Source organism: Diorhabda sublineata, chromosome 1, assembly GCF_026230105.1.
Source record: "Diorhabda sublineata isolate icDioSubl1.1 chromosome 1, icDioSubl1.1, whole genome shotgun sequence".
In the NCBI taxonomy this organism is placed as follows: domain Eukaryota; kingdom Metazoa; phylum Arthropoda; class Insecta; order Coleoptera; family Chrysomelidae; genus Diorhabda; species Diorhabda sublineata.
Genome location: NC_079474.1, coordinates 28,060,212 through 28,083,885, shown reverse-complemented (window position 1 = coordinate 28,083,885; position 23,674 = coordinate 28,060,212). Strand labels below are relative to the sequence as shown.

At 31.4% G+C, this 23,674-nt stretch overlaps 1 protein-coding gene across 4 annotated transcripts in view; it reads left to right on the top strand.

Moving 5' to 3' along the window:
* LOC130452815 (protein phosphatase 1 regulatory subunit 3B) overlaps nucleotides 1-23,674 on the top strand; it is a 107,468-nt gene that overhangs the window by 24,753 nt on the left and 59,041 nt on the right. The window lies entirely within an intron of this gene.

The window sequence follows — 23,674 nt, the reverse complement described above, 5'->3', positions numbered from 1 at the left end:
ATTTGCAAAAACACCTATCACTAAAAGAACTTTTGGTAGGCTACAGAAAAGGAAAATCCGTAGTTCAAAGAGCTGGAATACACACTGTTGACGAGGTACCTAAAAAAAGCTGAATTCCTCAATCTTGAGCATCCAGAAAAGTATACCGGACATTGCTTCGGAAGGACTTCGTCAACGCTGGAGCTGATATAAATGTTTTAAAACGGCATAGTGGATGGAAAAGTTCAACAGTGGCTGAAAATATGTGGAAGAGTCCATCGAGAACAAAAAGAAAATAGCAATAATGATACAAGTGTTGAAATAAAAGTTTAGTTATTGCTGTTAATTGATTTTTTATTTCTAATTATTTCTAACGGGATTGGGAGAATTGAAGAGTACTGTAAAGTACAGGGATACCGAAAAGTGCTATTTTCCGGACTCAAATTAGTACTGTAAAGTTGACTTTACAGTACAATACGAAAAAAAGGTTCATTTCATTATATATTTACTATATATTATATTATATAATATTTTTTTATTGTGTAACTTTTTTTTTAATTTTGTTATAATTTAATAAGTTTGAAACAATGTATATCAAGGATTTTATATCCTATAAATATCAATTCTTATTATTCCCATTAGCTAACATCTGAACTAAACCAAAATTATCATTTCTTAATAAACTGCAACTTCAGTTTTTTTGCATTTCGTAGCAAATTGAAATTTTGTCAAAAATTTCATCTACTCGTAAATGTATTTTTCCTCACTTATAAGTGGAACATACTATATATAAAATAGCAAAAATTATGCAAAATATAGTTCTACTAATGGCCACAAAAAACTTTTTTTTAGATACCAATTTGATTTACATTGAGAATTCATTAATATATTTTGTTGATTGATTGCGATTTTTTCTTATTTTTAAAGTTATAAAATAGGGTATGCCACAATTATAATAATACAGCTTATGTCAATATTGCAATCAATTTGTTTAGTATCAAATAACTGAATAAAAAATTTAAATAACCTTAAACTATTTTTGCTAAACGTTTGAATAAAATTTTCCCTCTATATTTTAATATTTCCACAATTGATATTGTTACGAACGTGTCTCCACTCTCGAGCCGGTCCTGCCTATATGTATTGAAATTCTTAAATTCGGTGAAGGGGCGCGCGGCGCCTTTGACTTACTATAAACCGCGGATTCCATTTGATGTTTGTTTTTTATATCCGTTTTTATAGCAAACGGTTTATTCACATTGTTTCTTTTTGATAATTTCTAGGTAGGTCTATTTATTTATTTGTTTTGTTCGTTGAATTGGAATATATAAGCGGGTTCGTTTAGTGCAGTCTAATTCAATTTGAAATAAATAGTCGTAGTGAACAGAACGAATTAACAAAGTAATCGAAGAATTTAAATAAATTATTAAATTAGTTAAGTGATACTGACAAGTGAATTGAGTTAAGTATAGTGTATAGTATTTTAATACACGTAAGAGACGGTGTTTATTAATTCACCCAGGAATAAAAAAAGTATAATAAATACGAAAAACATTATAGTATATATAAATCGCGCATTGCTTGATCTTGATATTGCTCTTGCGCACTAAACCTGCATAAAAACTGAGACAAAAACTAGAGAGAGATATGTTTTATTGTCAAAAAATTTTTCACAATTTGTAGACAAAAGCTTGTAAAAAACTGACAACATACAAATAACTAAATTAAGACATATAAACAAAATAAAATCAATATAAAGTATATCCAAGAAAATTACAATGAATAACGAAATTACTTTTTAAAATGTAAATGTGAAAATTTTTATATGTAAATATATTACAGTATATATTGTCACAATTGAACCAGATAATAAAAGTAACTTTATGGTAATCCTATATTAAGTAATAATTTGTATTAAAAATCAATAACATTGAACTAATGCATAGCATGCACTAGACTCGCTTATCATTATAAAAAGATAGTTGGTGATACATCAACTATTTCTTTCTCATAATTAGATACAACATTCTGTCTGCCTTATTATACGCCAAGTATTCTGGGCGTAAAGTTATCTTTACTTGTGATAAGGAGGAAGCTTGCCTTTCTCTAATTGTAAAGTGCCTCCAAGAGTCGTGGCTTTTGCACAATATGGTTCCAATATAAAGAATGAGATGAAAGTGAATAAAAATATGGAAATAGCCTACTTACTACACATCTCATGAGATTTAATCAGTCGTAATCCAGTTATGATATAATAGTAGCGTTCCTTTTGCATTAAATCTCAGATAATTTGAACTCATTTGAGTGTAACTCATTAAATTATACGTCTCATTTAGTTTTCCTCAAATCAGATGAATTGAGATATTTAACTCCCCCTTTACCGATGTGGCAATAACTTTTGTTTTTTGATAAGAGTCTAGTGATTAACATCTTATTTGAGATTTGCGATTATATTTTTATTTTACTTTTGTTTTGACTAGTGCGTTTTGAGTTAGAATACAATGAACTAAATGAATATCTTAGTTTGTCATTCAATTTGACCTACCATATCAAAGTGAGAACAAGTGAACTAACATTCAATCAATCAATCAATCAATCAGATCATTTGCAAAAGGAAAGCTATAATTGTAGAATTTGAGAAGATAATTTTGTTTCAGCTTGTGGTTTGTATTAAAATTGTCCTTTTGTGAGTTGAGGATAACCAACTTTGGTTCTTATTTACTGTAGGCTCGTTACATCTTCATTCTGATATTTAACAATTTGTTTTTTATGTTTAATTTTTTTCGTATACTTTTACCCAATTTTATGTCTTTATCGATCGAATACCTTAATTTCCGTGGTGTTCAATTATGGGTTTTTCTATTTTTGGGTCCGTCCTTGTTTATACTTTATGTGATGAAGATTCTCTTATTTTGCTTTGTATTGTGATATGTTTTTCCTTCTAACTTCCACTTGTCGCCTTACCTTTTTTTTCAAATTTCTATCACGAGTTATGTAAACGCCTAAATATAACAGGTCATTACCTATTCCATCTTTAGGCTAATCAGCTGACTATAATACAATTATTGTGTATTGTTTTTGATTCGTTGAAATATTAAATGTTGTCGGGCTAAGCAAATCGACGTATTCCCTCTTCTAGGCTGAATATTCTTTTTATGCCATTGACATAAAAGTTGTGTTTTATTGAATATATTCATTCCTTTCACTAAGTTGAAGATGTTATATTCTACCTGCAGTTTTATACTTTATTTTGGTTATTTTTTTCTTGGTGCTCATCATTATTTGTATCCATAATATCTTCTCTTCCTTAATATAGTTGTGTGAAGTGTTTTGATTTACACGTTCGTGTAGATCTATTTTTTCGCAATAACACGTAATTCAATAAGAATCTGTTCACTTTCCTATATTCGTAACGCTATCAAAACAACGGGTAACCGGTTTCGAAACTAAATAGGTGTTAGGCGACACTTTCAACGACGTTTCCTATACAAATGTGTGCTTGCTACAAGTAATTGATATTAAGGCCGGTGTAGTGTTCTCTAATGAAAGAAGGCAACTTGATATTCGGCATTTTCAAACAATTATTCGGTGCACTTTTTTTAAGACGATTTCCTGTATATTTTAAGGCTATTTAGATTTTTTACTTTCGAATTTTGAATGTACAGACGCCTGTCTCTTTTATTTTGTGACCTTCACAGTTTCAAAGCTTTGAATAAATATATCTTAACCACAGTCAATAAAAATAGCCACAAAAACTATATGGTATAGTGAGAGCTCATATCGTTTTCTTCCACTTTTATCTAAACGAGTCCAAAAGTGTTACAATACTTTGATCATGAAATGTATGACAATGACCAAAATTTATATCCACAATTCGTCGTGGACTTTACACAATACGAGGATGATTCCGAAGTACCTAGCACAGCAAAGAAAACACAAACATTTTGGAAAAAAATATATTTATTTCTCAACGTAATATCCTTTTAGCTCCATAAGTTCGATACTCTTTTTATAATAAAAATGCATGAAGTAGCAATTCAAACTTTAATTTATTAATTTTGGCCATCGCAATAACTGGTATGTGAGCTGATGCATTGTCTTTATGAAATAATAGTTTCTTCTTAGCCAAATGCGGCGTTTTTGCTAGATTTCTTCGCTCAAACGTTGCAATAAGTTCGCATAATACTCGCGTTGATAGTTTTTCCTTTTTTCAGACAGTCAATAAAAATGATCTCACGCGTATCCCAGAAAACCGGCACCATGACCTTGCCTTCAGTTCTCTCTTTCTAGTCCATTGTTTTGATACTTCACGACGCGGTACTCATCTTGTTCACAGCTTTTTCATGTCCAATTTTTCAGTTAATATACAAAGTGCCGCAGTTTTTGAAATGCTTACTATGTCTGCTAGCTCGCGCACTTCCAATCGACGATCATCCAGTACCGCTTTGTGGATTTTCTTCAACATTTCTGGAGTCGTCACCTCATTTGGTCAACCATGGCGATGCTGGTCTTCGCAGGTTGTTCAGCCTCGTTTAAACTCTGCTACCCAATATTTTATTAATAATAAAGTAGGTACAATCTCACCCAAAGTAGAATCCAGTTCAGCTTCAATGTAGGTTGGCCTAAAGCCTTTCAAATAAAAGTATTGTATCACATAACAATGATCATTTTTCGCATGTTTACAAGGCCTCTTGAAACTTGAAACATATGCTGTATAGATTATGTACTTTTTAATACAGTGGAATTTTTCAAGCAACTACCGCCATCTCTAGGTCGGGCCAGGTGCTTCTAGGACCATCCTCGTATACTCAGATCACAATGTGGGAAAATTCATCTGCATTATGTCGGCCACTCAGCAGAGCATACTACCTAACACGCGCATTTTTGAGCAAATTAGCAAATTCCACAACACGATTAGACAAAAAATATGAACTTTATCGCTTTATGGGTTATGCGTAAGATCCACAAGGCAAAGCATCATAACCTACTTGATTTGCATAATTCCATAAAAATATAAAGATTTGCAAGTAATTGTCATCTAACCTAAGCCATACACAATTATTAATATTTGTTTTCATTTGTCTATCTCAAAACTCACATAGCAACCCTCGTTGTTCCATTGTCTTTAATTTTGGTTTTATCTAGAATATCCATATTTTGTATAGAATACTAATTATGTAAATTAATCCATCCACATTATAAGATAGAATAACCTAGGGTCTTCTTTCCGTTTCTGCAGCATATGTTAATATAAATCTAATCCTCTTTGGGTTTTCCGTGAGGAAATGTTTTGTAGCAATTCATATGGCTTACCTCTTCATTTTTCAATACTCTATGAATCCCTAAATAATTTGTTTCAATCAGTTCACGCGATATTTCTATTTCGAATTTTCTAAGAACAATGTTTACAAATTTGCGAGGCTCTGTGTTCATTCCTTAACATCTATCAACATTGATTATTAAGTATGATTTTCCTGGATCATTAAGACGCTATTATTTTTACATTCTTTTTTTCACTTTGCTCAAATCCATTTCAAACTTGAAATATTTAATTCAAATGGATATATTCTCTGTTTTTGTTTAGGATTAATATCACTTTCTTTTCCAATAAATCCTATCTATATTCTCTATATCCTATCCTATATTCTCCAGTCGTTATTATTACATTTCGTTGCTGGTAAACAACCACGTTGGTGGTAGTGATCCATTCAAAGTACTTTGTCTAGTAGATGTTTCGATAGACGCTAATAACGTAGCAGATTGATAACTTTTATATAGAATGCGTAATTGAGTTGTAAGTACTTGCATACCTATTACCTGATTGGGGCTATGGGGTTTTAAAAAGCTTAAAGTACCGTAGCGTTTGCCAATGAGCAGCCTCACGACTAGATCTGTGAGAAGTTTCTCCAATATTTTTCAGATACTAGTTTATAGAACAGTATCCAATGAGCATACCAGTAACTTTTTTTTGCTCAATTTTGATTAGTCAAAGGGTCTTTTCGGACCAGTTTATAGAATAAAAAACAATTCCTTCTATTGTGCTGGACATAGGGTCTTACTTCATGTTTCTTCTCGTTTTCCTACTTTTTACGACCATGACTTGATGGCTTTTTGGGAAACCTATGAAAGGTTTTGGTTCTATGAACCCGCCTATAAACACTAAGTGTTCAGTTGTTCAATCGGGTGGGTCAAGAGTCAAGTGCTTGTAATAATGCTCTGTTATCGTGAGAAAATAAATATCTTTGCATCGTGGTAGCTGCATTGTGCGTAATGAGATGATCATAATAATTCTGTTAAAGAATAAACAATCATGGATACAATTTCTGAGTATATAAAAGACGACAAGCTCGAAGTACATTCATAAAATTTAAAAATGTATTTACATGTAGCGACTTTGATCTTGATCTTATACTGAAACTTGTGCAGTGCTACGTTTGGTCAGTGCTTCTTTACGAGGTGGAAGGTTGGACCCTTAAGGTAAAAAACATCAACAAATTAGAGCCATTCGAAATGTGGGTATATCGTAGAATCCTAAAGATACCATGGACTGCTAAAGTGAGGAATGAGGATGTTCTCAGGCGTATCAATAAAGACTGTGAACTCTTTAACATCGCATATCTTGGCCATATAATGCGAGGCCATAAATATCAATTCCTTCAGCTGATAGTCGAGGGCAAGATTGAAGGTAAGAGAGGATTGGGACGGAAGAGGATGTCATGGTTGAGGAACGTGAGACAGTGGACGGATATACAAGATACTCAGACATTCATCCATACCGCTAGAGATAGAGAAGCCATGGAAAAAGTGGTCGCGAACATCCATTAATGGATATGCATTAAAAGAAGAAGAAAAGACGAATCCAATTTTTTTAACTGGTACATGGAAAGAAAAGAACGTTCCAAAAATCCATTATTATTATATATTTATTTATTTTTCTCGAAACGTAACTATTTAAAACTATGTTTTTATTTGGAAATGGATAATATAGATGCAATGACATACAAGGTGTCAATATAAACTGTCCCTTCCTATATATTTCGTCCCCTTTGGGGAGGTGGATACAACTCCTAAAGTTTTGAATGAAAAGGTCATAGTTGATTTCGTATAATTTTTGTATCACGTTTTGTCACAAGGATTGGGAATAGTAGAGGAATGAAAATTTTGCAATTATAATGATTGTTCATTTCCATCAAATCATCTACTAATGTTTCGAAACTTTTCCATGAATGAATGATAAAAAGTACATTTTCTTTTTTTGTTTCAATATATATATATTTATATTTCAATATCACAACATTCCTCCCAGTGATTTAAACAGTTAGATCTTTGCAAATTTAGAAACTATAATGTCTTTAAAGTTTCAAATAAATGATCTTGGCATAATTAGAAATTCATACTTTTTGGAAAGATTTTATAAACATATAGAAAAACATGTCAGATTTGAGGTTATGGCATGAGTAATTCATTTACACTTTATATTTAACTCAAATATTTCAAATTTGATAATAAAAACGTCGAAATATAAAAATTGAATCCGTCGTCAAATTAAGTCTTGCTAATTTCAGTATCAATTGAAATGTAAATACCTTTTATCTCTTTATCAGTAACTTTTCGTTGATAACTTTGTTAATCTAAAAGTATCTTGTCTCATAAAAAGGTCGTTGAACTTGTTGAAAGGAAAATAGACCATAATGTTTCTATAGGGTGGGCCAGAAATTTTTGTTACACCTAAGAGCCGTGTTGGTGAAGGGGACGGGATTGCTCTTGATTCATTTCTCATTTCTTGAACCTTTACGGATCGCTGTATATAATATTTTTACAAAAACAATTATTCTTACGTCATTAATTACTGTCTTTTCCGTTAATATTACCAATCACACAATAATCAGTAACTTCAATTAAATCATAGGTTTAAATTTAGGATCGACCACTAAGGTTGTATACGTGCAAGTTCAGATGTTTTAGCGATACCTCGAACAACGATATAGAAGTTGGACTTCTATATCTTTTTAATCTTCAAAATAGCAAATTTTGAAGTAGAAAAACCCTAAATTGACAATAAAGACCTTGACATAATCCAAAAGGGACCATTTGGGCGTCAATAACTTAATTAACCCATACCTGAATTGATTCAGTCACTGTTTACAGAATACTATGTGAAGATTCTACGAGGGTTTTTCAACCACAGTACATCATTTTAAGGGTTACAACATGTGTACAGCAAGATGGCGCAACCTATATATATCCAACGAGCGATTACCCGTGGATACGAAATTTTCCTAGCGCAGTGGAGATATTCCTCATTAGCCTTCTTACGACTCAGATCTATCTCCACCTGGTTTTTTTCATGGAGATTTCTTAAAAGTCGAATCTACGTGAATAACCCAACAACACTTTTCCAATTAAAGACAACTTTGTTCAGGAAATGGATAACATACCCGTCGTGAAAATCTACGGACTAGGTTTTACGAATTCTAGCGACAAAATAACGGTCACTTGGAAGATTTTCAAGAAACAACTCTCCATTTTATGTTTTTACTTTGAATAAAAATTTGTGCAAAATTTTATGGCTCACCCTATATTTCATATGATAATATTTCATGACGATTTACTTTTGCAAACAAAAAATCAATAGCGATGAGAAAGTATCTTTTAGACAATAAAATTGTGTATCATTCGTTTCTATTCCCTGTATAAATTTGTACATTCTACATCCTTTGAGAATGATATGATCAGATGATTTTCTAACTATTTTTCAGAAGATTTATCTTTGGCCTGGAAGTAGGTTACTTTTGGACTTGGTTAAAGAAGTTTTTTTGTAATCTTCTTCATTTGTCAGTACGTTAATATACATTGATAATCAGGATTAATTGTTCACAGAGTCCAGTCGATTGTTATTTTTTAATTTGTTTAGAACGGCTGTCGCCGGATCAACTCCTCTCAAATGACTATCGTTTTCATTTAATGCGTAGTGGTTATTCGATGTTTGTTCTGTATCCTCAAGTCGTTAAAAAAATCTTTTTTATTTTGATCCAGCAGCTCCGAACAGCTAACTGAATTACCAATTTGCTGCTATTTTTGATCCACTGTCAGAAAATGTGCGGAGATTGAGGCTTGACAGCTTTCAATTATAAATAATAGTTCAAAAACCTTAGCAGTTGTTCGTGAGTTGAAGTTTGCTGAGTTAGAAAATTTAATATCATAGTTGAAATAAGTCAACATTTTGGTCCTCTACGAGCAGTATTTCTGCCAGCGTCAATTGGAATTTTTGATATCACGCTATTTTTGAAACGAAGGAACCCACGTTGCCAAGCTGCATAAGAACACCACACGCTACGGAATCACAAAGATAAGTTCAAAAGACTAACATGTTAATGTGTTAATGGAAGGACCTATTGAGTTGTCTTATTTATCTTATTTACTACACTTTATTAACGAAATTTATTATAATAAATAGAGCGTAACACTTGCTAGTTCACGTGATGCTTTTCGTCTATACATTTCCGGTCTGCATAGTCCATAACCATAAATTCACGCTTGCGCATGACTAATAATAGTTAATTATTGAAAATTTCAACAACTTGTATTGTACGAAAGTGTGAAAAGTGTTGTAAGCGAAGATATTTTATGGTGCTTCCTTTACCACTTTTATTCACCACATGTTCTTCTTCTCTCGACCTTCTAATTATTGATGAATAGTATATTAGATTATACTGAAAGATTGAGTAGCGCGACCACTACCTCATGTTATCTGTATTTCTTGGTTTGAAAGTTTGGGAAGAATATAAACAAAAACACGAACAATAATTTTTAATAGGTACCATTGTACCTATTATGATGAGGGAATGTGGTATGTGTATTAGATTCCCTGAAAGCCCACATACATCACTCACTCCGAAAATAATTGGGTAAATAGGTTTCTAAACCGTGGCGTAAATTACAATAAAGTAAATAGAGATAACAAGCTGAAATCGATACATTGATAAAAAATAAATTATAGTATGAAAAAACTAAAAAACACGCTTTTAGCAATAATAAAATTAAAAAGTAAAACATAATTCTTGGAATTAGACTAAAATTATTAATACTAATTTTGTAGTTTATAACCAATATATCTGAATCTGATTGCCAGTCCGGGAACTGACCGAATGATTTTTACGATTATGAAACATTATTCACGGAATAGGACTTCTTCTTCCATTATTCCTTTTCCTCCCTATTTTCTCAATATGATCGTAATGGCGGTTTATAGTAAGATTGTCGGTACCTACTTTTTCTCGGTGGGTATTTTATGCAGGTGACTGAAATATAAATGCGGTACTGGTCTCGAGGACAGCTCAACTGGTGAAACTTCTGGTGCGCAACTAATAAATTTGGGTTTAGTTCCTATTTTGGATCGTAGGAATTATTTATCCGTTACCAAAAATTAATTAATAAGTTGGTCTTACTTTTCCTTTATTCTCCATTTTCCCATTTACTCGACTCTCTCAAAATGGCGAGACTCGTTATTATTTACTAGTTTCATTTCGAAACACGAGTTAGTTTAGAAATGAATCCACGCTTTTAGAACAATTATATAATTTTGTTGTTGTGCAAAAAATAATTTTTGCCTTTTTAGTTTGATTATTACTAAAAACGTGTTTTAGTTTTTCCAACTATAATTTATTTTTTTCTATTTAATATAAGTAACTTTAAACGCGTGTTTTTTGTGGTTTTTGAACTGTATTTTTTATTTTCCTTCTTAATTTAATTTGTAATTTTAAACCCGTCTTTAATATGAACAGATGTGTTGATGGTTGCATCTCTGGGACTGCGGGGTTACATGGTTGGCCATGGTTGATCCTGCAGAGGATAAAAAAATTAGATATTTTGATTGAATTTTTCCATTGTTCTCAGTCTTCGACGAGTTAAATCTGATTGCTCGGTAATTGATTAATATTTTCATTTTTTACTGTTTTCAATTTGAGGATTGATTTTGTTGATTATCGATGTAATGTTTCTTTTTGTATGGTGTGTTCATAACTATCAAAATTCAAATGTTTTGTGTCGAATTATTCGTCATTTAGTGAGTGTCACTTTCCATCCCCTGTAGCTCTCTGCTTAATGTTACGACATATTAGAGTGAATTATTTTCTCTCTATACTTTCTATCTCCCACCAATTGAGCATATAAGTTGTGTTAATTAATTTTTCAAATTATTTCATAGTGGAGAGAAACTATTTTTGACCTCATTTCATTTAACTGTGTGAGTTTGTTTGTTTCTTCATTTGCTACGATGAAATTTTCCAAACAAATTTTCACTAACTTCAATATTTAGATTATTGGATTAAACAAATAGTGGAATATTTAATAGTATTGCGTGATTTTCGTGAAGTTCATTAATGATTTTTTGCAAAATAAATCATTTGTATAAACCTTCTAAATGAATTTTATAAAGTAAAATAGCTTTGATAGTTCAATGGTATAATCGTAAGGTTGGTAGAACGAATTCTATTACGGATGTGAATAAACAAGAAAATTTGTCTTCAAATAACACTTTATGATATTACCATATTTATATACTCCTATTTTTTACGTATCAAAAGCATTTTTTAATAAATTTAATCTTATCATATCGTACGTTAGTATACATGACAACGAATTTTAACTTTACTCAAGAGCGGATTTTTTAGATAACTATTATTAGAAAGTAATAGTTTCTATATAACAAACTTTCGTTGTTTGTATGTATTTTGTTGTCGTCAACATCAATCAATTTTTAATGAAATATAAACGAAATGTGGTTTTTTTAAAAAATTATCAATACTTTAAATATTATAATGCTAAATATTTGTTACGCAACTATTTTATTATATGTGATCAACGAAGCGTCTAGGCGACTTTGAATATTTGCATTGGACGTCCTTGCAAATACTACTTAGAACTTACTGATGTATTCATAGGTTTGTTCTTGGTAGCTTCACTGGAACTGTACTGAATTGGACCAATGCAGGCCAGTTCATGAGTGTATAGAATTAGTTCGATCGGATACAAAGCACGATATAGTGCAGAGTAGTGCAGAGAACAATGTTGATGGTTATTTGATGTGATTCAGGCCTTGTAGTATTAACAATAATGGAAAACGATTTAGTACTTTTTGATATTTTACATTCGTCCGATAAAAAGTTGTAGTGCGACCGTTTCCAGATTACACTTATTGCACTGCACCGGCTGAACTGACTCTAGACCCAGTGCAAGCAGTACGGTGGACAGGGTGAACTAGTTCTCTTGCACTGCTACTAAGAACAGCCACACTAGCTCTGGTTCTGCTACAAAGAGCGCTTTAGTGTACACTTCCTAAACTAGTTCTGCCAGTGCAGCTACCAAGAACAAACCTCACATCCCGATCATGTGGATTCGAATCAATTAGTTTAGAGCGTTCGAAAACGTGCGAGCGGCATCCGCTACTTTCTTAAAAAGACGGGTACACAAGATAGAATGAGTCAAAATGAGATAATTATTAGGCGCCGTCAATAATAATTGAGCTCTGTCTACAAATGATAAAAAGAAATTTGAATTGCATAAGATGGATTTGCGGTTATTACACTGCCATAAAGATATTATTTTTCGTAATCACATTCCTTTAAAATGAAACAATACGACAGTAAAATTTGTCTGTGTAAATTTCCATTATTGAAATTTATAATTTTTAGCATTGAAACGTTTGCTAATTATTTTTTTTTATATTTGCTTATATTAATTATAAAATTTCATACTGCAATGTCAAATATACATAATTAATTCATACTAGAAAAAGTTAGCTTTGCAATTTATTCTTTTCCTTCATTAAACGAACAGTTGAGTTTAAGAACAACAAAAACAAAAACAAATCTGAAAGAATCTTAAACTTAAGCAGGCCTCGTTTTATACGTGGTCGCTGGTTTTTGCCATGAAATTAGAACATTTATTTTCAATAACCAACAAACATATTCATAGCAAAACAGCTATTGAAAACAAAAATTCAACAAACCGTAAGCACTAAACAAATTTGTACTTCTAACCAAGTCGAAATATTTTGGAGTTACTGTTTTTAGCGTGGCTTGAAAAACAAAACTTCAATTATCGCAAAACACAGCTTGGAAAAGTTACAATTTTGTTTTACCCCACATGGGTTTTTATTCTGGTTATTTAGTATAAAATGTACCTCACATAGGTATAAGGCTGAGGTGTTGAACTCAATTTTGCAGATGCCCACATATATTAAATTTTGAATTCGTAGGTGGGCCAGATTGAAAATAAAGAAAAATGAACTGAATTATTATAACATTTTATTTATTAAATTATTGTTAAAAATCATATCAAAGTTATAAAACATGGTAGGTAATTATTTTGAGCTTGATGATCCAGATACCTGATTCCTCTTGTTTTTGACAATTATGGAACTCGACACAACAATTATGAATATCGCACACGCACGACACAAACAAATGCACAATACCTTCACAATCACTACTTGTAGTAGCAGTACAATGAAAATCCTTCTCCAACCGTATCACTTCAATTACTCGACTCAACTGACTCACGTCGCGCCGACGCACTTGTTTTATATGGTTAACGAAGGTTCTAGTCTAGACTCGAAACAGGTGGAGGATTCTATCGTTTTCGACAAAAATAATAGGATATTTCCGCTTGCTGATAAGAGATGGCGATACTGTCTTTCTGTCTCGCTTGTCTAAGCACGCGGGGCCCTTGAAATTATTTATAAACATCCGTAAACTTGAGAGTACGAGTATTTAAAACATCCGCAGAGGAATCGAATGAAGTCTAAAATCTCTAAAAAACATGGTTCTACTTTATGTGACACATTGCGATCGCGGACCTTATTCATACAGCCTAGGGGCTGGAAGCGGCCCATCTTTGACATGATTGGTATAAGGATTAGTAGAGCGAAGACTACAAACCCAAACAATTCAATAGTACATCGCTTTGTGGAAAGAGGAGCGATGCGAGAATTAGAGTTGCGATAAACATGTACGTCGCTACTCTCGATGAATAAATTGAAATATCTGGAAACGTTGGTGATAATCCTACTGTTTACACTACCACTATACCAACACTCAAATTACACTGTCTCACGCGTTTCGTTATCTTTTAATAATAAATACAACTAATGTCAGAAAAATAAGTTGAACTAATGAATTTTGAAAAAGCGTGTGATTTAACTTTTCTTAAGTAAGTAAACTGTCTCTAAAAGAAAGAAACGGGAACATCTGCAAAAGACGGTCTTTTATGACAAATGACCGTTGGTGAGGGTGGGATTTCTACAAAATAGTTTCTAAGTCATAAATAGTTATAACTAAAGAAGGTTCTAATTTTTCTACATTTTAAAAATTTGTTTATAGATGGCGGTAGCCGTTTACATTTCTGCTTAAGTCTAGAATAACTATGCCTCTTATTTTCAAATTAATTTAGTAAATTTTTATTCTAAACCGGAGGCCGGAATTTTAAATTTTCATTTTTGAAAAAATGAAAATGAAATAAATTACAATTTATTATTTATTATAATTACATTTTGGGCTCCAAACTATGTTCTTAAAAACTTTTCATTCAGTTCTGCTCTGCGCGCTGTAAACCTGGTCCATCAATGTTTTTCGTAGGAAATTTGAAAAAGTCGTTCTGGAAAACTTTGTAATGAAAATAGCCACGGTTATTTCAATTCAAATAAAGATGAATGCCTCTATTTATTTGAAAAATATCATTTGATAGTATAGACATTTATATAAAGTTTCAATGAAGTAGGTTTTTGTTCTCGTAATAAAATCGGTTGCTTATTTCTTTTTTACAAGAAAAAAGGGCTGAAATCGAATTCAGTGAGAGCATGAATGGTTGGCAGCACTGCGCTCATGTCGCTGACAATAGTATAAGATTTCATATACTTAAAACCTATTTTGAATTGAAGTATATCATTTTATTATTTACGTACACTAAGTAACACAATATAAAAAATTAGTTTTCATTTTTTTTACTCCAATCTTTCACATTGTAAATTTTCACTAACTAAACTGAAATTCACCTTGGCTCGTTTATTAAAAACATGCGTAATGCTTTGATGTAACTAAATTTAACCTCAGATTTGAAATGATAACAATAACTGACTTTTGACTTTGACTTTTGATAGTCAAATAAGAAAACGCTTCATTGTATGCAATTATTGTTTATTTTGAAATGTTTTTGTCACAGTAAAAAATTTCATAACCAAAGTCTATTTCGAATCGAAGAAAAATAGTAAATCAAAGTAATGATCAGTGCATGGATCAGCACGTGAACATCCCGAGAGATACGTGAGGCGCCATCGTTATTCATAAGAGGTACCATAATATACCACAATGAAAAACCGTGTGGCAGGGAGGTGCGAACGCCGTATCTCTGTAGAAGCCGCTAGACAGGTCCGGCACCATATTATCATTCTGCAGTGAGATTGTGTGTATTTATCTGCTACTTATTTTTGATGATGATGACATCAGCTGTAATCCGCCTAAGAAGAGAACTACAAATCTTCATTTGAACGCTACCGAAAAACAAATTATTGTGAATATTTATACAAATAAAATACAATAAAATTATATCAAGACTGTTGATGAAGTTATTTCCATAACGGCAAATAATTCAACATTTTATAATTTATTAAAAGGATTTCAATACAAAAACCGAGGAAGTTTCTTATAAAAAAAGCAGAAAAAATCTTATGGGCGCGCGATAATCTTTGAAAAATTAAGAAATTTCGTGAAGAAAATATATTCATTATCTAGATGAAACATTTGCTTTACAGCACAGCCAAATATTTATTTAAGAATAAATTGTAAAAATTACAGTGACAGTAATAAAAAAAATGTCACCGGATCCCTGGCTTTTATAAATTTCCATAGTAATGCAAATAAATGACTAAAATACATATTAAAATCGATTAAAAAGTAGTAGAATATCCACAGGCTGCCAGGGCATTTTATTATCCTATCAACTACTTTTACCATAAATTCTGTTGTCTAGGGTAATAAAACGGTTTTTTAGTAATAAAATTTCTAAGAATATATTTTACGTTGATTAACATATTGATGTTAATTGAGAGAAAGTACATAAATGACATCGAAAACAGTTTATAATGGCTTCAAATATAGTGCAATTTCTTTATAAATATAGAATAGATATTCAACAAGTACCGGTTTCTACGTTTCAGAAAAATTTGGTATATTGAAATAAACAAAATATCTATTTACAATAGTGTTCATATCATAAAGGTTATCTATAATACTTGTAAATATTTTGGCCAATTTTATTATTATATAGTCGTGCTTTGTCGTATTACGAAATTGTCGCCTATTTTTGTATTAAATATTTGAATAAAATGCTAAATCCTTTTTTATTATCACTTACATTAGAAATTAACAGTCCCCAAGATGATTAGATGTAATATGTCAAGTTCAACGATCTTTTGTATTATCGTTAAAAACAAATTCGATATTGTGAGTATATTCTGGCGATCAATTCAATTATCAGCTAATCTCCCTCTTATCAAAGGCGAAGCTTTTAACCTTTGTTAAAATGGTAATTAGAAATTATGATTAGGTGTACAGTTTAAGAGCTCTGAACTGCTCATCATGATGCCCTAGTAGCCTAATATACTATTATCACTAGTACGGGAGGTATCGTTGTGTTTTTATTTGAAATTTAATACTGAATAATTTAATACGCAAAATAGGAGCCTGCTATTGATATTTTTCAGACCATTTTTAACTAAAAAAAACAGTTAGCTGTTTATGAGGAGAATTTGTTTATGATACCAGAGTCCACTCTTGGCCTTACCAATCAACTACTCCATTGAAACAGGCGTGAAATATGATTGGTGACAGGTATTTTAACCGCCGACAGTCATCTAAAACGCCATCTATATGTTATAAACATCACGATCGATCCGGAATACTATTGAAGTGGCATTGAAGAGGAAGATACTGCATACCAAATTATCGATTCGTGTCCAGCAGTCACGCGTGTTAAGTTCAAGCCAAGATACCTGATAAGCTTTTCATTTGATAAGTGGGAAATGACGACAGCAACGGTTTATAAACCAACTGTCATAACTAAAAATTATGATTTTAGTTTTTGACAAGAAAATCCATTTCAAGCTGTATTATTTTGAACAGCTAAAGCTTCCTAGTTCTAAAGCACAGTATTCCAGTTCGATTTTTAGTCCGACTTCTGGTTCAACCTCCGAAGTTGGATCAGATATCGGAACGCGAATGATATTGTTGGAAGTCTAATTAGACGAGTTGGGACATCTATAGGGACCGATTTCCGACTGGTGCCGAAGTTGGAACATTAAGAAGAGATCGGATCAAAGTTGTCCAACTTGCTTTAGTCGGTGCTTGACTTCGGGCCACTTCTTTCTATCGATCTTTCTTTTTTGGATGGTCAGAGACATACACAGTCGCGAAAATAGACAGGAACCAAAGTTTTATAGTTGAATCCCACATCTTATAGAGCGATTTTATAGTAAAAATGATATAAAAAGTTTACCCTGTACCAAAAGGTTGTTAATTTTTGAATACCGTCAAAAGAGGAAGATTCGTTATCAATTTCTTACAAAACTGTTTAATCTTTTATAAATATATTTGTTTGACTCTCCAGTTTTATACACGTGCTGCAGAGACCGGAATTTTTTTGTATAATGAGGAGAAGATTTCCAGACTCATAAGTTTGGAGTTTGAATCATGTTCTTCGATATAATTAGAAGTGTTAATTGCTCTATTGCACAATTTAACATCGTCAGAAACAGATATGTATTTGAAGGACTTCGAGCCAGAAATCAAATATGAATGTTAGAGAGGTAGTTACATTATGTAGTATTTTGAAAATACCTTCCAATCTAGTGTGCGTAAAGAAATTAAAACCAGGTATAAAACAATCAAAATCAATACTTCGACGGCTCAGACTCGAGCAATAAATTTTATACAACCAAACATATCATACGTCGTGCAGTAGATGAATTGATAATTAATTGTACTTCGATTGTCATCCTACCACTGTAAGATCAATAAATCTTATAAATGACGTGAAAATTTGCTTTATAGTTCTGTCAACAATGTAATATCACAGTCATGGAAAATGTATCGAACAAAGGTGAGCATGCGAAATTTTGATAATTGCATTCAAATTACTATCGAACCCTTAGTTGTGGATATAGGCAAGGATACTACTGATGAATCTGAAGATGAAATAGACGACTCACAGTAGATAATGCGTTCGATGTTACGTATTCTAGTAGCATATAAGCGTTCAATTTGCTACGATTCATTTTGATATTATTCAAATATCAAAGATACCTTCGTATATCAATATTTTTTGTTTCAAATAATCCAAATAAGAATATATCGTTCTGCAAAATAAGCGTTTGTCTTTGCCATCACCTCTGCTTTCCACTACATTTTTTAAAGTTTGAGAACAGAAAGTAATCAGAGAGAAAAAGGTCAGGTGAATATGGTGCAATAAATCGTAAGCACCTCAGCTATACTCATATAAATTTTTATTTTAAATTTCTTGCATCAACCCTGTTTGTTATTAGCCATAGATTTGATAAAAAATATTTAACAAATATTTATAGATATTAACCACGTGTTAGTTCTTTCCTAGTAGGGTTTTCATTTAATTCGGAAAATTACATTGTTATCTTTGCGATGTGTATAATAAACATTCTAATAGTATATTTTATACAGTGAGTTCTTGGGTACAAGTTGTACACATCGGTTTGTCACATAATAAATATTTGTGGGTAATTTTAGTGTGACCTATTCTTAGACTTGTTTTAGGCGATTACTGCATATTCGCAGCCACTGTTCAACACTTTCCTATATTTATTATCATTTTTGAAATGATCCTTGCCGCTCAACTTGCCACTGAAGATTAATTTTTATTACATCGCGACATATTCTAGCCTCATTTGCATGTTGTTTAATATTTTCGTTTGTATTCCTGGGTGAAAGGGCACAAAAAACTGACATCTAAGTTGTTGTTTTGTAGTAGAAGTCAATTTTTACTACTGTTTTTTGTAGATTTGATGATTGAATTTAGTTAAAAGCTTGTAGGATAATATATATTTTGGTAGTATATACAGACGTCAGGTAATTCATATTTCAAAGAAGGCTCGTGAGAACTGATAACAGCATTTCCAACCCCATTTGGGGTTTTTGAATGCATCAGTGTATATTTTATGAAAGCTAGAATATAGAATTAGTAGTTAGTAAAGTTTTTATATTTCGAAGTGTCTATTAGTACCCTCCACGGAAAAATCCGTGACTCTAATTTCAACTATAGAAACACAGACATATTTAAAGTCGAATGAAGCTTTATCCATGTCTCCAATTTCATTCGTGAATATTACAATAATGAGTTTTAATTCACGGATGAATGTTGTCCACGGATAAATACCATCCACGGACAAATATCATCCATGGATAAATACAACCTACAGATGAAATCTGACACAAATTGCCATATCTAATAATGATATATTTTTTTCAATTAGATAAGGATGATTAGGTTAGATTAGTTTAGTTTTAAAATTAAAAATATTTAGAGACACAGAAAAAACTTCATGTTAATCGGGTCTATAAGGTTAAAATGATGGCCACAGATTTTTCCGTGGAAGGTAGCGATTTCCGTGTCTCTAAGAGCTACGGAAATTTCCGTGCAGGGTTCTAATAGCAGCAACGTTTATATTTATACTCTCGGACAAAGTAAATTCAATTTTTATTGAATAACTAGCATCATTTAAAATGATATTTGTAAAATATTTTTCATATGAACAATTGCAATTCTGCACGAGTGAAGATAAAATTATGTAAGGCACACGTGTGAAAAGTTTACAGCACAATTGTTCACTTTTACACTTGTGTTTAGAATAACTATTATTCATTAATGTATAAACAAATTAAAAGATATTGGCATTCAAATTTTCAATCAAACTAAGTAGATTTTTCCATGCTTAAGAAGCATACTATAGTAGGTAATTGAAATTTTCTCCCTCATATTTTCTTCTTCCGATTAATCTTTCTATTGTTTACCATAACTACTTTAGTTATGGTTTGAATAGTTACGTTTTATACGATTTTATAAAGCGATGTTTGGTCTCACTTCTCATAATATCTTCAAGGTATTCGAGTTTCAAGTTGTCTGAGGTAGTAGTTTCAAAGTTAAGTTGCAATTTATAATTTTACCATACAACGATACAAGTAAAACAGAAATGATCACAAAAACGTTCATTTTTTGGTATCATTACTACGAATTTTAATTTAACTAAATTATTATTGTTGTAAAATAAGTGCATTTTTATGTTAATTATGTAAATATTTATTATTTATTTGGTACATATTATAATATTAAGCAATTATTAATATGATAGCAATAACTACTTACGCCACTGATAATAATAGCCACTTTCCATTTACATTCCAGTGAATTGAGACACTCAGTTATATGAGCATATTATACTCAATGAGGTCACGTCACCTCAGTAGATAAAGGGAACACGTAAGGTGGGTTAATATTTTCTATAAGATTATTTATATCGATGATGATATGTGTAGTTATTGACTTATTTTGATGTCAAAATCTGACAACGTTATGTCCTCAACCTTACTTTCAATCTGAGTTCACAAAACTCACTAAATCACTAGGTCTCAAGCTTGTGCAAATTGCGGTTTAAAACTCTTACTTGTGAGAATGAAATTGAACGTGCATGTTTTGGTGTAAATGGAAAGCAGCTAATGTTCAATCACATTAAAGCTGCTTATGGTAATGTATAAGTCAGAAACATTGGTAAAAAAATCATTTTTTCTACAACTGCTATGACGTTTTTCTCATAGTTAACTTAATCTCAAAAGCAGATATTGCTCACACTTTGAGAAATATTATTTTTCACGGTACTTAGTAGGCTATTATCAACTTTAAATAGTTGACACAACTGTCAGATTATAGAAGTTTTTCAAATTCTTAAGGTAGTTTTCATTCGTGGTTTGATAAAATTCGCAATTTCCATTAAATATTATTTCAGTAGGACATAATTATACCAATTTATAATAAATGATATGGATACTGACAGTAGTGACGATTTTGATAATACTCCGCCAGAGATATCGAAAAAAGCAGCAAAAGTAACTTTTTTTTTCGGAAACTGTACTTTTCATATACTTTGAAGAGTTGTCGAAAACTTTAAAGGCGTCTACACTTAGGTCACAATATTCAGAAATTCTGTTCATTTTTGAAAAGAACGTCCGACAATTACGTCCCCAAAAAATCAAACACATTGACAATTGTAGAGATTTTTAAATGAAGTTCCAGACAAGGAATATCTACTAATAAAAGAAAATTTATTTGAAAAGAACTATTTTTAGAATTTAATTTTTCCTTGAATTAACATAGATTTTTCTAATTAGTGGTTTTTTCAATAGATGAAAAAAATTGAATAATCATCAATCATCAATTCTATTTCAAATTATGGTAGATAGATATTTATATAAAATCGTCAACTTCATTGAAAAACCACTCGAACCCTTTACATAAACGGAGACAGAAAATAGACCTCAACATCTAAAGTTTACATAACAGAAAATTTAATTAGAAGGAAAGATGTTCCGGGTTTAACTATTTTAGATAATATAATCTAACAATTAAGAGGATACCTCAGTATTATTTTGATTTTACTAATCATATAAATAAACATTAAGTTCCATTACTTTTATTCTTTCAATTTGTGCAGCTGTAGAAAAAGTATAGCGGGAAACATGTGTGTTTGCCCCGAAGGACTCATTCCACAAACTTCCACACTCGTGAGAAAAGTTAAACTTCTGGCAATTCTTGCACAATATACTATTCTACAATGTGTCATTTGGCAAGTTATTGCTAGCCACCAAACCGTCACATAACTTGTTCTAAAAACCTCGTTGTTAGTTTTGTAATGTTTTTGCGTTACTTTAGAAAATGAGAGATGTCTATAGTAAAGAATTGATGAGAACAAACACGACTATATTCAACAAAGAGCCACACAAATATACAGAAATGAGAAAAGGTAACCATACGGGACAAAAAGCAATAAAAGAAAAATAGAAAATAAAAATTTCCATAAATATTTAGAAGAAATAAAATAGGTTATTAACAAAAAGAAGTATATCAAAGATAAAGAAGAAAAATATATGATAGGAATTCCATGTCGAAGAAATACTAGACAGAAGTAGAGTGCGGAGAAGAAGTAAAAATAGACATAAACAACGATGGGAATGAACTATCAGAACCACATTGAAGAAATTATACGAGTGGAGAAGGACTTAAGAAAGCAGTTAAACAAGTATTACCGATCTTTAAAAAATGAAATGATTCGATTACTATAGCTACCTTACAGTAGCAATGATGTATCAATCATCATAGAACTAGAAAATGGCAGGAAACACTTTAGTAAAATATAAATGTGGATTTTGTCATATTAACGAGCGACGACATATCCAATCAATTGTTATGAACATCAAATCTCCACTTTTATGCAATTTATAGACTTATATGATTAGAACAATGTTACTGAACGCTCGAAGAATATTCAAACTACAGAATAAATTATACAAATAGAAGGAAAATTCATCTAAACAGAAGATAGAAACGAAATTGAGGTATCCCAAGAATTAAGGTAAAGTTATTTAACATAGCTCTAGAAAAAAATGGAACACAATTAATAATAATAGGAAATCATAATAAGTTTTGACATATATATATATATATATATATATATATATATATATATATATATATATACAATATACAAGAATAATAAATAACAAACATTTATATATAAGAGCCCTAATAAAAGATGATAAAGGAGACCTTCGATTGCGAACGTATAACGGGTGTCAGGTTGGATTGTACAAGATTTTTAAATCAAAACAAGTGTAAAAAGAAACGAAGAATAGAATTTACACGTAAGCGAAACCTGGGTTAGTACAAAAAACAACTTAACTCGAAATATGGGAAATGATGAAGATGACAATCGTGAAAAAATAGATTAATGGTGGATTCCACGATCAAATAATAGACTATGTGAACACCATTAATTATTAAGGTGATACAACCCAAACGACTGCAATGGCTAGGACATTTGAAAATATTGCAAAGGTGTAACAGAGAAAACAAAAAGAGAGGACGACTTGGAACAAAATAAAATGAAGCAGTGGATAAACGAGTAAGGCTAGGAAATTTGGGAAAAAGTAGAGATGAGTGAAAACACTTATTCAACAATAAGGCTAAGTCTTATAACATATATTAAAAAATAAATAATTATTTGAATATGGTTTAATTCATAATCAAATCATAAATTTTAAAATCGTTGTTTTTTACATCTGGGAATAAATTTGCTTCTAACCCATCACGAGATTTTGATTTCGTTAGAGATTTCTAGAGGTTGACACTTTATTTTTATTTTCCGACATGTTTCTGATGGTAGGTACATATGAAAATTGAACGTTATTTTTTTACTAAGGGAAACAATTAAAGTACCTGGCAAAAGTTACATAAATTTTATCCTGAAACTGCTCTGTCCTATGGTTAGGTTTTTTCCTTTATTAAAGATCTTGGAACGTCATTAACTATAACTACTCCAGAGATGGTTACATCATTATACTTC